The following is a 15,192-nucleotide window of genomic DNA, read 5'->3' on the forward strand; positions in this document are numbered from 1 at the left end:
TGTCTTTATTTATATTGTTGTCATATGTTATTTATAATGAATTATATTTAAATATCATTAAAATTTAATGGAGCCGACATGAGTCGTGCGAAACATTCCACTCCAGAAGAAAGGCTCATATTCATTAATACCGAAATCAGTAGAAAAATTACTCATTCATTTCAAATGTATTAAAGCATTCTAAATGTTACATTATGTTTAGATGAGGAAAAAATGAAATATTTAATTCTGAAAATACAATAGATACTGTGAAGCACGACGAGGGAAACACTAAAATGTGTTTTTTTCTTATTCTGGTGTGTACATTACACTGTATAAAAAAGGACATTTATAAAGAAATATTGAAAATGGTTGTTTACCATGACAAGATGAAAATGCCTTTAAAGTAGAAGAATAATGATCCAAAACACAGAGCTCAAATGGTGATCAGTAGTTCGTAAAAAATATAATATAATAAAAAGCTTTCGTTTAATATTTAAATTAAACACATATATATTTTTAATCGATATATCTTCTGAATATTAATATTTGAAATACGTTCAATTAAATAAACTCTTAATAATTCTGTAAATGATTTGAAAAAGTTCTTCCAATATAAAAGAAATTTTCTCTTATCATTGTTTATTTTATAATTGTAGTTATATTATTAAATTCATATAATTATATTGAAACAAAAATGTTCTATATTCACACCGACTCCAAAATTTTATGCTAATATTATTTAAAACGCTTTGCAGGTAAATGTATTGTAAAAAAATAATACTAAAAACTGCATGCCGATCCACGGCAGTCGCGTTTCGATTCGGAAATCGATACGTACCGAATGTAGTGAACGAAAATGTGCACTCAAAAATCGATTTACACCCGAGAATGTCGGTTTGCTGAATGGCTACACTGGAATAAGGTATCAGTGTTGCCTTTCGTGTGAAATAAAAATAGTGTAAACGTGGTTGCATATATTGCAGAAAGAACGTATTGTAAATATATTAGGAACTAAAAATAGAAATTTATATTTATAATATTTAACATTAAAATAACATAAATTTCTTACACATCTAACAAAGTAGTCACCATTATAATCAACTATTTTTGCTAACGGTCTACAAGTAAATTCATGGAACGAAGAAAAAATTCCCTGGTTTTTGGAACTGAAAAAAAGATCAACCTCAGTTTGTTACTTAAGAAATTGTCAAAGTGGATAAGGTAGAAACTTCTTTTAAGCATCTAAGGCGACACATGAGCTTGTCTTTATTATATGGTATATGAAATTTTATGTAGTAACTACTTATCCCATTTTTTAATCAAATTCCTGGCATGAGGCCTAACTATAAGGGTTGATTTATTGCAAGATCGATCCATTAGTGTTAATGATCAATAGATTCACAGGTTTTTAACTCTTTTAAATAAAAAATCAATTTGGCCTATTAATATTTTATGGCGTAAACTTTGACTTCTATCAATGCTTAGCATCTTTTATGTATAGAATATATCAGTCTTTGTCAACAAGAATTTGTTTAAACTGCTGTATGGTTTAAAGAAGTTCTTGTTCGCTTTTGATGTTGTTGTTCATATGCGACAATCTAAAACTTTCCAAAGGTGCTCAATAGCATTCATATCAGGGGACTGAGGCGGCCATTCAAGCACAGTTAAGGTTTTTAGACGTGTGTTCGGGATTGTTGTCTTGTTGAAATATTCAACGCAGTGGCTTTCCAATATCTCCCTGTATTAAAAATGATCCCTTTTCCCTCCACTTGAATCAAGAAAAGCATCCCCAAACTGTAATGCCTCCGCCACCATGTTTATCATATGTTCTACCATGCAACCCAAATAAATTAAATTTACTTTCGTCATTCCAAAGGACAGTGGTCCATTTTTTCTGAGTCCATAATAAGGAGGATTTTGCCATGCAATCTAACACCAGTAAGACGATTTCTCATTGTTTTTCTATTAACATCTAAATTAAATTGTGTCAAAATTTCCTCCGTGATTTATCTTGATGTTTTGCGAGGTTCTTTGAAGAAGAGCCACTTTATAATTTTGTCTATCTTGGAAGTAGTTTTTCGTGGACGTTCTGGCTTGCATCGATTTTCAACATCACCTTGAGTGCGAAGTTTAGACAAAATCTTCGAAACAACACTACAAACTGAACAAACTAACAATAATTTAATTTGTTTTATTAAAACTGTACATATATTCTATCTGAGAATGAAAGAAAACAAGTTTCAAATCAAATCTTATTACATTTGTTCGGTACATTAGAAGAAGGAGAAGTCAATTACACACATAATAATTCCCGTTTATTTCGTAAATTTATCGAAAACAGTAAATTTAAATTTCTTAATAAACCCCAAACTAATTCAATTCTACTACATTTATTCAATTAGTTCAATTATGTTAACCCCCTGAAACTACTACCACTACAGTATTATTATGCATCCAATGATTGATTTACAATAGACCAAATTATAACAGACCAATGGAGGTTGTTATACCATACGTATAATGTTCAATGATCCTAAAATTAACTTAAGCCGCATTACAGGCGCATCTGCTTTATGTTTTTGGGGGCTTTTATAGGTGTTACTACATGTGGTTATTCATGTCTGGAAGTCTGGTTAAGTAGTAAAAATGGGGCAAACATTTGATAAATTAACTTATCAATACTGAACAAACGGGGTAGAATGTTACCCCACAATCATTTAGCATTCCTTTTATAGTCGCAGTATTTATTATAGTTCATTTCATACATCGCAAACACACATGAGGCATTAACCGATCAACAATCAGTCACCGTCACAAAAAAATAATTGTGTTCTTTTTACGGTGGACCGTTTCTAACAACACGGTAGAACTAAATGGAAAAACGATCAGCCGGGTGCGGGACAATAGAAAAACTCGTGATCTCTTTTATCACGGGTGTCAGATTATGATTGACAGGAGGCTTCCCTTGTTTCCTCGGTCCATTGTCCGTGTACGAGGTACTGCCGACTTAATTATATTCCTGTTTGTGGACGACGTGCAAAAAAGCAAACAGTGGCGAATTGACTTGCACTATATGCAAATGATGATTATTGAAATTTATTGTTATTGACGTGTTAAAAACCCGGAACTTACAAGGGATACTAAAAGTGATTGTTTTAACTGTTTTTAATTATTGGAAAAAGTTCTTTGATGTGGTTTAACCTTTCCTCAATTGAATTTTTTGTTTCATGTTCACCGATTTTGATTAATCGAATTTAAAGTCACAAAAACTGTAGTTCCATTGGCATCGATTTTTTATAACCATTATAAATACGACTCGTTGAACAATCTGACATCCCATTAAGTTTTACAACATTAATTACGCGCTTTAAGAGTTCCATCGACATAAATTACCATATACCGATTAGGAATTATATTCCTTAACGGTGCTATGAAAACGAAATCAAATATTAATATCAGAAAAAACCTCATCTAGTACAATGATTTCATTAATAGCTGCGTCATCTGCTTCTGGTCATACGAACGAGGTTAAACCCAGAAAAAAAAACGCCAACATGTTCCACATTATATCACAGAAAGGGGTTTGGAAGTGTGCCATAAGGTAGCAACCCCCTTTCGTTTTTTACTTCATTAAAAACCACATGTCCCAAACAGTTTTACACCTTCCGAATCATTGAACATTGAGCATATGTTACTTCGTTTATTTCCAATCTATTTGTTTTGATGAGCAACAACCTTTTGATGTTCTCCTGCATTTAGAAGATTTACCGCTGACGAGTGGCTTATTAACGCACAGACACCGGTGTTCGCAAGACGAAAACCATTAGCGTTAAGGAAGAATTGTTACGAAAATACTTTAAGCCGAATTCCGTGTTCGGGAGTGCACCTCCTAAAACGACGAGACAAGTCCGTATCGGTGCCCGTTGTCCCTTGACCCGTGCTCCCTACCAGGCGTTTCGCCTCTTCTTCTCGTAGTACCACGGTACCTGCACCAAATCGCGTTCAGTTCGAACCCGGCCGGATGATATGAGCGGTACCCACGAGGTTGGAGAACGTGCGCTCGCAACCGTCCGAAAACTCGTCGGTACTCTTGTGATTCTCTTTGTCTTTGGTTCGGTTTTTTTTTCTTTTTTTTACATTTGGTTCGCTTTTGGCAAGTGACTCTGGATTATAGCGTGCCGGTGCGAGTGGCTGTTATTGGATACGTATACGTTTTGTTGGAGGTAATTGAAACAATTCGACGGCTGCTGGTTTAATTTAATTGTACCCAACACTTTTACAATTATCGTAAATTGTACATTTTTTTTTCATTTGTCGTGTTCAGTGTTTCTAAAATTTTTAGTAATACGAAGATTGTACAGTAATTATAAATCAAAGTGATATTTCACACCATTTAAAATTACTATAATTAATATAGTTTCTTAATTATAGTATCAAGATTTTTAAAATTACTGCTTAAAGCACTTTCGTTATGAACATCCTTGACGTCTTTAAATTATAGTTTTGAAGTCTTACATTTTTAAAATCTCTAAACTATTTTTTATTGCTTTTTATAATTGTTAAGCAGATATTTTGAATAATCCTCTAATCTTTTGATCTAGAGCATTTTAATTTCTATTTATTTATAAACTATATTTTATGTTGAGACTAATCTTATTAATTATTATTGATGATGTTGATCTCTGTATTTTTGTTAATTAAAAATTTCAAAAATATTATTTTTTAATTTTCAGTTATCTATATTCAGTTCTCATGTGTATTTAATTTCTGGATCCAGATTTTGAAATTTAAGAAAATTAATGATTTATAACAATAAACAAAACAAATTTCAGTTTTCTTTGAAAATAATGCAAATTGTAATTCTATTATTATGATTTTCGTTAATATTTAATTATTATTATTTTTGCTATGTTAAAAAAGAAGCTTTTAACATCCTTTTGTTTAATCTGTTGTCTATATCATTTTAATTTGTATGTACTTATAAACTCTACTTTATTGAGAGTATTTTTAATTATTATTAAAATAGAAATGAATTTATATATTTGATTAAACATTTCAAAATTATTGTTTTTTTTTCCATTTTCAATTTTCTACTTTAAGTATACAGTTCTGATATAAATTTAAGTTCTAGAACCAGGTTTTAAGATTCAAGAAAATTAATTAATGATTTTATAATATCAATAAATAAAACGAAAATATTAATTATTTAATGTTGAGATTGATGAAAGTTGTAAAGTTATTATTATTATTATTTTCATTAGTATTTAATTATTCATATCTATATATTTAAAAAAAGCTTAATTTGTATTTATGTTGAGAATATTTTAATGTTATTAATTATTATTAAAATGAAAATCTAAAAAGTTTGATTTCTAGATCAGGTTTTAAGATTTTATAAACTTAATGTGATATTAACTTTAATGAACAAAACAAATCAGTCCGTTTTGAAAATGATGAAAATTCTAATTTTATTATAATTATTTTAGTTAATATTTAATTTTCATTTCTCAAAACCTTTTAATATATGCTCCTTTAATATCTTCTTTTAAATCATATTATTTTCTATTTATTTATAAGCTTTACTTTCTGAGTATTTAATCTCTATATTTTTTTTTTAATTAAAATTTCAAAATTTTTATTATTTTTTTTTTCCAATTTTCTACATTGTATTTAAAGTTCTTTCGTAAGTTTAATTTCCATATCTAAGTTTTGTGATTTAAGAAAATTTATGTTTTGTAACATTAATAAGTAAAACAAATTTTTCTAATCAGTTCATTTTGAAAATGATGAAAATTGTAATTTTATTTTTATTAATTAACATATTTAATATTTATACCTAAATATTTAAAAAGAAGCTTTTAGTTTTTTCTTCTGCAGCATATTAATTAATTTTATTTATTTATAAACACTACTTTCTGTTTAGAGTATTTTAATCACTATAATTTTTTAATTAAAAATTTCAAAATTTGTTTTAATTTCTGCTTTTCAGTTTTCTACATTGTATTTAAAGTTCTTTCGTAAGTTTTATTTCTATATCTAATTTTTGTCATTTAAGAAAATTAATGTTTTGTAAAAATTAATAAGCAAAACAAATTTAACTAATCAGTTCATTTTTAAAATGATGAAAATTGTAATTTTATTATTATTATTTTAGTTAGTTATTAATTTTCATATCTATATATTTAAAAAGAAGCTTTTAACAACAGTTCCTTTAATTTTTTCTTCTAGAGCATATTAATTTATATTTATTTATAAACCGTACTTTCTGTTGAAAGAATTTTAATCTTTATATATATTTTTTTAATTAAAAATTTCTAGATTTTTATTATTTTTCCGTTTTCAGTTTTCTATATTATATTTAAAATTCTTTCGTAAGTTTAATTTTTATATCTAGTTTTGTCATTTAAGAAAATTAATGTTTTGTAAAATTAATAAGCAAAACAAATTTATCTAACCAGTTCATTTTTAAAATGATGAAAATTGTAATTTTATTATTATTATTTTAGTTAGTTATTAATTTTCATATCTATATATTTAAATAGAAGCTTTTAACAACAGTTCCTTTAATTTTTTCTTCTACAGCATATTAATTTATATTTATTTATAAACCCTACTTTCTGTTGAAAGAATTTTAATCTTTATATATATTTTTTTTTAATTAAAAATTTCTAAATTTTTTTATTTTTCGTTTTTCAGTTTTCTATATTATATTTAAAATTCTTTCGTAAGTTTAATTTTTATATCTAGTTTTGTCATTTAAGAAAATTAATGTTTTGTAAAATTAATAAGCAAAACCAATTTATCTAATCAGTACAATTTTAAAATGATGAAAATTGTAATTTTATTATTATTATTTTAGTTAATATTTAATTTTCACATCTATACATTTCAAAAGAAGCTTTTGACAATAGTTTCTTTAATTTTTACAGCATATTAATTTGTATTTATTTCTGAATCCTATTTTCTGTTGAGAGTATTTTAATATCTATATTTTTTTAATTAAAAATTTCAAGTTTTTCAGTTTTTTACATTGTATTTAAAGTTCTTACGTAAGTTCAACTTCTATATGAAGGTTTTGTGACTTAAAGAAATGTTTTGTAACACTAATAAGCAAAATAAATTTATCTAATGAGTTCATTTTGAAAATGATGAATATTGTAATTTTATTATTATTTTAGTTAATATTTAATTTATTTATATCTATATGTTTAAAAAGAAGCTTTTAACATCCTTTCCTTTAATCTTTCGGTTTATAGCATTTTAATTTGTATTTATTTATAAACTCTATGTTGAGAGTACTTTAATCTTTTAATTAACAATTTCAAAACGCCTTCCGCATTAAAAGTAATAAACATAGAATTATGCAAATTATTTCCATTAGACGTGATATTTCTAATTACAGCACTTCTTTTTAAAACAATTCCCAGGAACATGTGTAGTTAAATATATAAAATTCTTAGATATTTTGATGCAAATTCCTGTTGATAATCTCCTGAATCCTGTTCATAATCCACAAGTATTGAGATTAATTGCGAAAATTACGCATGAAACTATTGTATGTAAATTAAACTACTTATTAAAAGTGATTATTTTTAAATGACCAAATTTTAATCGTTTCTAAAAGTGATGCAATAACAACATACATAACAATTACATGTTTTTATACATAAAACATAATAATTTGCAACACTTGCTTAATATGATCTAAGCATAATGAAACTAATTTGTCAATAAACAAGATAACGAACCGAGAGCAGAAAGAAAGTGAAACTGCCACAAACACATTAATTATCGGCCGTCTCGATTTAACCAAAAACAAAAAATTAAACTCGTCTTTGACAAATCAACACATAGATTTCTAATTTCACTGTAACGAACGATTTCAACAGTGACAAGTGGACGATTAATTACCGGTTCAAAAATAGAAAATACTCTGGTTCGAAATATTGTTGTTAATTAAGTGGAATTGCCGACAAGAACCAATAAGGAACGGATCCCCGTTGTACGGGGCAATTAGTGATTTATTTCTTGAAGATTGTACAAATTAACAGTTCTCAAGTGACTTCCCATAATGTTAATAAACAACAAATGGAGGTTTTAGTATCCTTCTCCGTAAATTAATCGACGTGCGACAGAATCGAAGGAACGCGTTTATTAATTCTCGTTTGCCCATGGACGGAACGTATAAATTATCAAAATTATACAACTGGGTCAACCGAATTAGGATTTAATTATGATTCCTGTCTGTAAAAAAGGCGGCCCGGACTCCAAATTAATGTCTACGCACTTGACAAATATGGACAATTTGCATTGTATAATAAATCATTCGAACATTATTCAAGGCAGTTGTTACATACACACTTTATAGAATTAGTTTGTGGATTGTTGTTTGTCTGGCTGCGAAAGTTCAGACTCGACCTGTCATATTGATATTTACGACGTGCTAAATATCGTTCAAAGGATTTAGTGCAACGGATAAATTATCGCTTTGGGATACGATGACAACTACAAGAATTTTTGATTAATCATTTGGTGTTTCAATATGCAATTAATAATCTGTAAATGAATTTTTTAAAATAATATTTGATATTGAAATAAACACAGTAAACAAATCAAAAAAATTGGAATACCAGTTTTGCCAAATTATTTAATTACTATAGATACTTTTTAAAAGTAGTTATTTGTAACAATTCAAGATTCAATAAAAGTATAATTAATATTAATTTGTTGTGTTCTAATTGATAGTCCCAAGTTAGATGTAATATGGGCATTAATTTTAATGATCAAGATATGAAAATATATTTTTTATTTTGTCTTTACTCTTTACAACTGCAGTTTGAGCTTCCTCATTGTCATTTTTTACTTGATTTTAATGCAATTTTGTATTTTGGTAACATATTTCAATTATTGTTTTTATTTTAAAAATTTTATTTGAATTTATTTTTTTATTAATTTTATTCGGTTACCAATTAATTAATTATACAATTTATTGTTTTTTTTTTTTATATTTGGAACAACACATTTGTCAATATTGACTATTTTATTTTTTTTATTATTTTTTTAAATAAGATTGGTCAGCAGTGATTTAATTAACATTGACTGAAATTGTTTCTAGGATGATTTTGTGAAGAACCTTTTGATACTATAAAAGGTTTTATAAAATTTATTTAGTTTTTATAGAAATCTTTATTTTTACATTAAAAAAGCAAAAATTATTAATTAATATAGTTTATTCACATAAGGTACGGAGGGAAGAAAGTAATGGTCATGCGCAGTACACGTGATTGTCGACACAGCCATATTTAAAACTAAATATATCCAAATAATATTATATTTTTGGACAATATTTAAAAAATATTTTTTTGGATTCAAAAATTGAGCATAAACATGACCATTATAAATCTGTATTATTTATTGCAATTTTAAATAAAAAATAATAATAATAATAAGTAATTAAAGTTTTTATAATATAATAATGTTATTATTAATTTATTTTTATGTCTATTTTATTCGGACATAAAGTTCTATGACATCAGTCATGCCAAAGAGGTAATGAAAGTCACATTAATATTACAAATATAATAAATAAATTATAAATAATATACAAATAAATAAAAAAAATGTGTGATATTGATTAGGATATTATGAATACACAACTTAATATATAACCAAGAAATTGATTGCTAATATAGCAAAAGAAAAATAAATCAGTCAGTTTAATATCATTTAGAATCGGTTCAGTGTATACTAGTTATTTATTTATTTAGTCTAATTTGTACCAAATGAAGTAAGCTTAAATTATTTAACTGTTTTTCAGAAAATCTTTTTAGAGTTTGTAAATAACTCCGCTGTTTTAGTCTTCTTCAATAAAATAGAGACCAATGGTTCCAACATCGTAAAAAGCAGAACATCAGACATTTACTTTTTTATAATATTACCTAAAATGTTTTGTGTTATTTTATTTTATTACATTTATTGTATTAAACTAAAGCTTTTTTATATTCTTTCTAATTATGTTATTTTTTTTCAATAATATTTCATTTGAAACATTTATTTGGGGCTAAAAATAGTGAACTGAAGTGCTTCATAGAACTGCAAATTTTGCAATATGACTTCAAAAATCAGATTAAAACTAGAGTTACCACTTTTACTATATGTATGGAGAAAATGGTAAGCTATGAAGTCACAACATTTTGGTACCGTCGGTTTGAAAGTGTAATGAATCCTTTGAAGATGAATAAAGTCAAGGTCATCCTGAAACCTGTCCCAATGAAGAAACCAACTAATATATCTTTAAAATCCTCGTATAAATATATGTATGTAAAAGTCATTAAACTGCGATGGATAAAGTGAATTCTCGCCGATTTAGACAGAGGGTTGAAGCTGATAAACTTGGTAGAACAGTACTAAAAAAGTTTTAAACCAAGAAGAAGATTTTAATAATTCTATGGTGGAGATCACGAAAAGCTTATTTAATAACGAATTCTTTAGTTCGTGGAAAAGCATTCTCATTCTTCGTGACAAAGCTCACATGTAGCATCAAACACAAAGTTTGAAAATATTAAGTGGGAAGTTTTATCCCGTCCACCAAATAATCCAGATATTTCTCCATGTGGTTATTATTTATTTTTGTCATTCTCCAATTTTATACATAATGAATGGTAAATTCTGAACAGGAGGTTAAAACTGAGGTTTCTTCAGTTGGAATAATGTAACATAAATTTGCTTATAGATATGTTAAAAAATTAAAATGCAATTTGTCCTGTTGTATAAAAGTTATACAGTAATTACTAAGTATTATTAAATATTAATAAACAAATAGAGCTTTTATGATTTAATTTTCTATAGTTACCTATAAAGTACTGTTTCTTTACAATTCAATTAATTATTAACACAAGAAACCCAAATACTCCAGTTTATAACGCTTATTTGTTTATTCAACGAAAAGAATAAACAATATATTTGATTGATTGATGGATGAATGAATTAATTAAAACACAATTCTCGTATTGTAAACATGTGCTTCATAATAATACGTGCCAGTTTAAATGCATTACAATTTTTCTGTTATCTACAACTGTTCCGAGTTCCTGTTACAAACAGTTTTTAGTCTCGCCAGCGAATCAGGTTAACTATTTAATGAATATCGAAAACGACCCGAGAAATTTTTCTACAAGTGCACAAACGCATTACAAAACCACGACTTAACAAACATGTAATTTCAGCGATGAACGGAGGAGATTTTCGTGGCGTTAAATCGATCAAAAAAATCATGGAAGCGTTAAAGGACGCTAATATTTAAAAATTTCCCGTAACAAAACACAATAATTATCCGCGGTGTTGTTTCTTCGAATCTATAAATCTGTCTTGGGACGGTTTCGTTATTTTTTATTTTTAATTAAAACACATAACAGTAAAACAATAAAAAATTGTCGGACGTCTCTTTCGAAACAGGTGTAAAAATAATCTGTTGACACTCATGAGTATTTATGGTTCCGAAATTTTAAGCAGCTGCCTTTAATTACTTATACGTCCTTTTTTTTGTTTTGTTTAACGTTTTAGCAGGCCGTTTTAATATTTTTTTTTTCGGTGTGAAATTTGTAGGAATTCGTGTTTATCTTTTTATTGGTATTTTAATGGGTTCGATCGAACGGGTTGATGTTGAATTAATTGGTAATGGATTTAGAAAAAAATCGGTAGCTGTTTCCTTATCTACTAAATTCAGTTGTTGATGTGAATGAAAGGAAAGGATAATAAAAGTGAGAATTTATGAAAGAAAATAAGACAGGAAAATATAAATTATTTAAATATACTAATTAAATTACTATTTATTAGAGTAATATTTTTGCTAGGAATGTTTTAATTGAATCTTTTATAGAAATTTATAAAAAAGCGTTTAATTTGTTTAAGATGCAAAAATATAAATTGAAAAAATAAAATATAAGAAAAATATATTTCTAATTATTTAATTTTGTTTAAAAAATATTTTTTATTCATTAAATATTTTATTTTACTAATTTAGTATAAAAATAAATATTTATTAAAAAAAAGTATTTTTCAAAATTATTTAAAATAAGATGTTTGCTCTTATTGAATTTTTGTAATTAAAGTACATATAAAAAATTTATTTAATTTATTCATAATGAAAAAGATACAGATTAAAATGGCTTAGTTATATTGAATTCTTTTCTTCTCATTTAAAATATTACTATTTAAGTGATTTTAATTAATTTAAAATCGAAAAATTAGCTAAGAATTTATATTCAAATTTAAAATTAGTATTTTTTACAAAACATTTTATAATAATAAAAAATAAAAGAAATATAAAATGAAAAAATTTTATTCATTCAGTATTGCTTTTTGAGTAAAAAATATATTTTTAATCCAAATCATATGTCATTAAATAATTATTTAAAAAACGTATTTATAAAAATATATTGAATGATTTAATTGACACTAAAAGTGTCAAATAAATTAAATTATATAAAAATATTTAATATGGTAAAAATGGTCAAATACTGATTAAAAAATTTAATTATTGAATTTTAAATTTGAAAAGGAACATTTTTCATATTAGTTAAATATATTTTTTATATTTTTAAATAAATAATAGCTTCATCTAAAATATTGTTATTAAGTAAAAAAATATAATTTTAACTTAAGTTAAAGTCACATATCAATAAATAATTATTAAAAAAACATTTTTTTTTAAATTACATTAAATAAAATACTTTAATTGGATATTTTTAGTAAAGTTTGTATAAAAAGTATTTAATTTGTACAAAATGGAAAAATGTATATTCAATTTTAATTTTTTAAACTGCTATTCTTTACAAAGTAACTTATAATAATAAAAAATAGGAAAAATATATTTAATTTAATATGAAAAAATATATTTAAATTGTATTTATTTTGTATAAAATTTTGCTGTTTAAGATGAAAATCATGTTTCAATAAATAATTATTAAAAAAAAGAAAAATTATCTTTAATAAACTATTGGCTTTAATATTTTATATTTAGTAGAAAATGAAGTATATGTAAATTAAAAAAAGTTTAATTGGATTAAATATTAATTTTTATAATTAGTAAAAATGTTTAATTTGTTAAAAATGGACAAATACTAATTAAAAAACTTAATTATATTAAATTTTAAAGTTATTGCAAAAGGAATATTTTTCATTTTAAGTTAAATATATTTTTTATATTTTTAAATAAAAAATATTTTCTAAATAATAATATACAATTTAGCATTTTGTATTAGCTTCATCCAAAATATTTTTATTTACGTAAAAAATATATATTTTTAATTAAACTAAGTCACATATCAATAAATAATTATTAAAAAAACATTTTTTTAATTATATTAAATAAAATACTTGCATTAATTGAATATTTCTAGTAAAGTTTGTATAAAAAGTATTTAATTTATTCAAAATGGAAAAATGTATGAATTTTAATTTTCAAAATTGCTTTTCTTTACAAAGTAACTTATAATAATAAAAAATAGGAAAAATATATTTAATTTAATATGAAAAAATATATTTCAATTGTATTTATTTTGAACAAAATATTGCTGTTTAAGATGAAAATTACGTTTCAATAAATAATTATTAAAAAAAAAAGAAAAAATATCTTAAATAAAATATTTGCTTTAATTAGATATTTAGTAGAAAATATAAAATATGTATGTAAATTAAAAAAACTTAATTAGATTAAATATTAATTTTTATAATTAGTACTTTTTACAAAATATAAAGTTAAGCTGAAAATTATTTTTATTATTTAAATATATAAATTCAATAAATAATTTAGGAACAATAAGTTTAAATTGATATTAAAGAGTGTACAAAATATTTGTTCATTCCAACGAACATTTTAAATTGAGTTGAAAATTAAATTTTAATAAACTATTATTAACAAAAAAAATTATAGGTTATGAAAATTGAAATTTATGACCATTATATAATAGCCACACATCATAAATGTAAATATATTCAAGAATCCATTTTAATTTGTGCGTAATTTACTTATAAATAGAAATCATGATAGATGACAAAATTTAAGGCACTGTTTATTTAAATGAATCGATTAATTATTTAAATCGCCCGAGGTAAAGTGTAATTATCCAATTTAATTAAACAGAAATTAACCAGACATACTGAATTGTAAATGCGTAGTGTATGGGTGGCTACTGGAAAGCGTATGTAGGCTTAAAAAATTATAAATAAAATTCCAACGATAGTGTCAACAAAATGGGAACACCGAATCAATAACGCTAGACAATCGACGTGGTGTTTGGGTGAAAAATATAATATATTGCGAAAACATTTATATGAAAATCGATTAAGATATTGCCTCGATCGAATCCGTATATAATAGATTTTAGAAACGCGGAAATGTTCGTTACAATTTCCAACAGTTTCTGAATTCTAAATTGTTCATCAATTATACGTGCGATCGGTCGATTAACGCAGATGCGACTTAAGTTCGTTTAATCAAATTACAGTGCGGACAGGAAACAATTGTTCTGCACGCATTACGCAACCACGTCCGTCAATGATCCAGTTTTAGCTTGTAAAAGCCGCTAATCAACTTAATTAGGTGAAATTAAATAATTTTTTATATCTATTATTAAGAAAATTATTATAAGATAAATAATTAACCAAAATCAACAATTTTATTTATTAGCCTTGTAAAATTGACTTTTCTGTTCAATTAATTTTTTGTAAAAAATGGTTAACAGCAATAGAAATTCTAAATGAAATGGTAATGGTGATAGAACTTCTACTTTTTGTATCTATTATTAAGAGTAATATTATAAATTTTAATATATCATATTTTATATGAAAATAACCAAAATGTTATTTCTATCTGTTAAGTCACTTTTGTTTATTAGCCTTTTAAAATTGTCTTTTCCAATTTTTAAAAATGGAACAAATTAGGCATTGTAAAGTGATTAAATTCTTTGTAATAAAGGGTTAAAAGCAATGGAAATTCATATTGAAGTGGTAAATGAGTTAGATCTTATCCTGTTTGTTCCTACAATTAAGAAAAATATAAATTTTAATATTTCATGTTTTATAAGAAAATAGCCAAAATGTCATTTCTATCTGTTAAGTCACTTTTGTTTATTAGCCCTTTAAAATTGATTTTTCTATCCAATTTTTAACAATGGAACAAATTAGGCATTGTAAAGTGATTAAATTCTT

At 25.0% G+C, this 15,192-nt stretch overlaps 1 protein-coding gene across 1 annotated transcript in view; it reads left to right on the forward strand.

Annotated features, from left to right (window-relative positions):
- The first annotated feature begins 4,004 nt into the window (after positions 1–4,004).
- LOC109601981 (uncharacterized) overlaps positions 4,005–15,192 on the forward strand; it is a 79,155-nt gene continuing 67,967 nt past the window's right edge. The window contains exon 1 of the mRNA XM_020018286.2: positions 4,005–4,205. The gene's annotated coding sequence lies outside the window, so the exon portion shown is untranslated. The remainder of the gene's footprint in view (positions 4,206–15,192) is intronic.

Source organism: Aethina tumida, chromosome 5, assembly GCF_024364675.1.
Source record: "Aethina tumida isolate Nest 87 chromosome 5, icAetTumi1.1, whole genome shotgun sequence".
In the NCBI taxonomy this organism is placed as follows: domain Eukaryota; kingdom Metazoa; phylum Arthropoda; class Insecta; order Coleoptera; family Nitidulidae; genus Aethina; species Aethina tumida.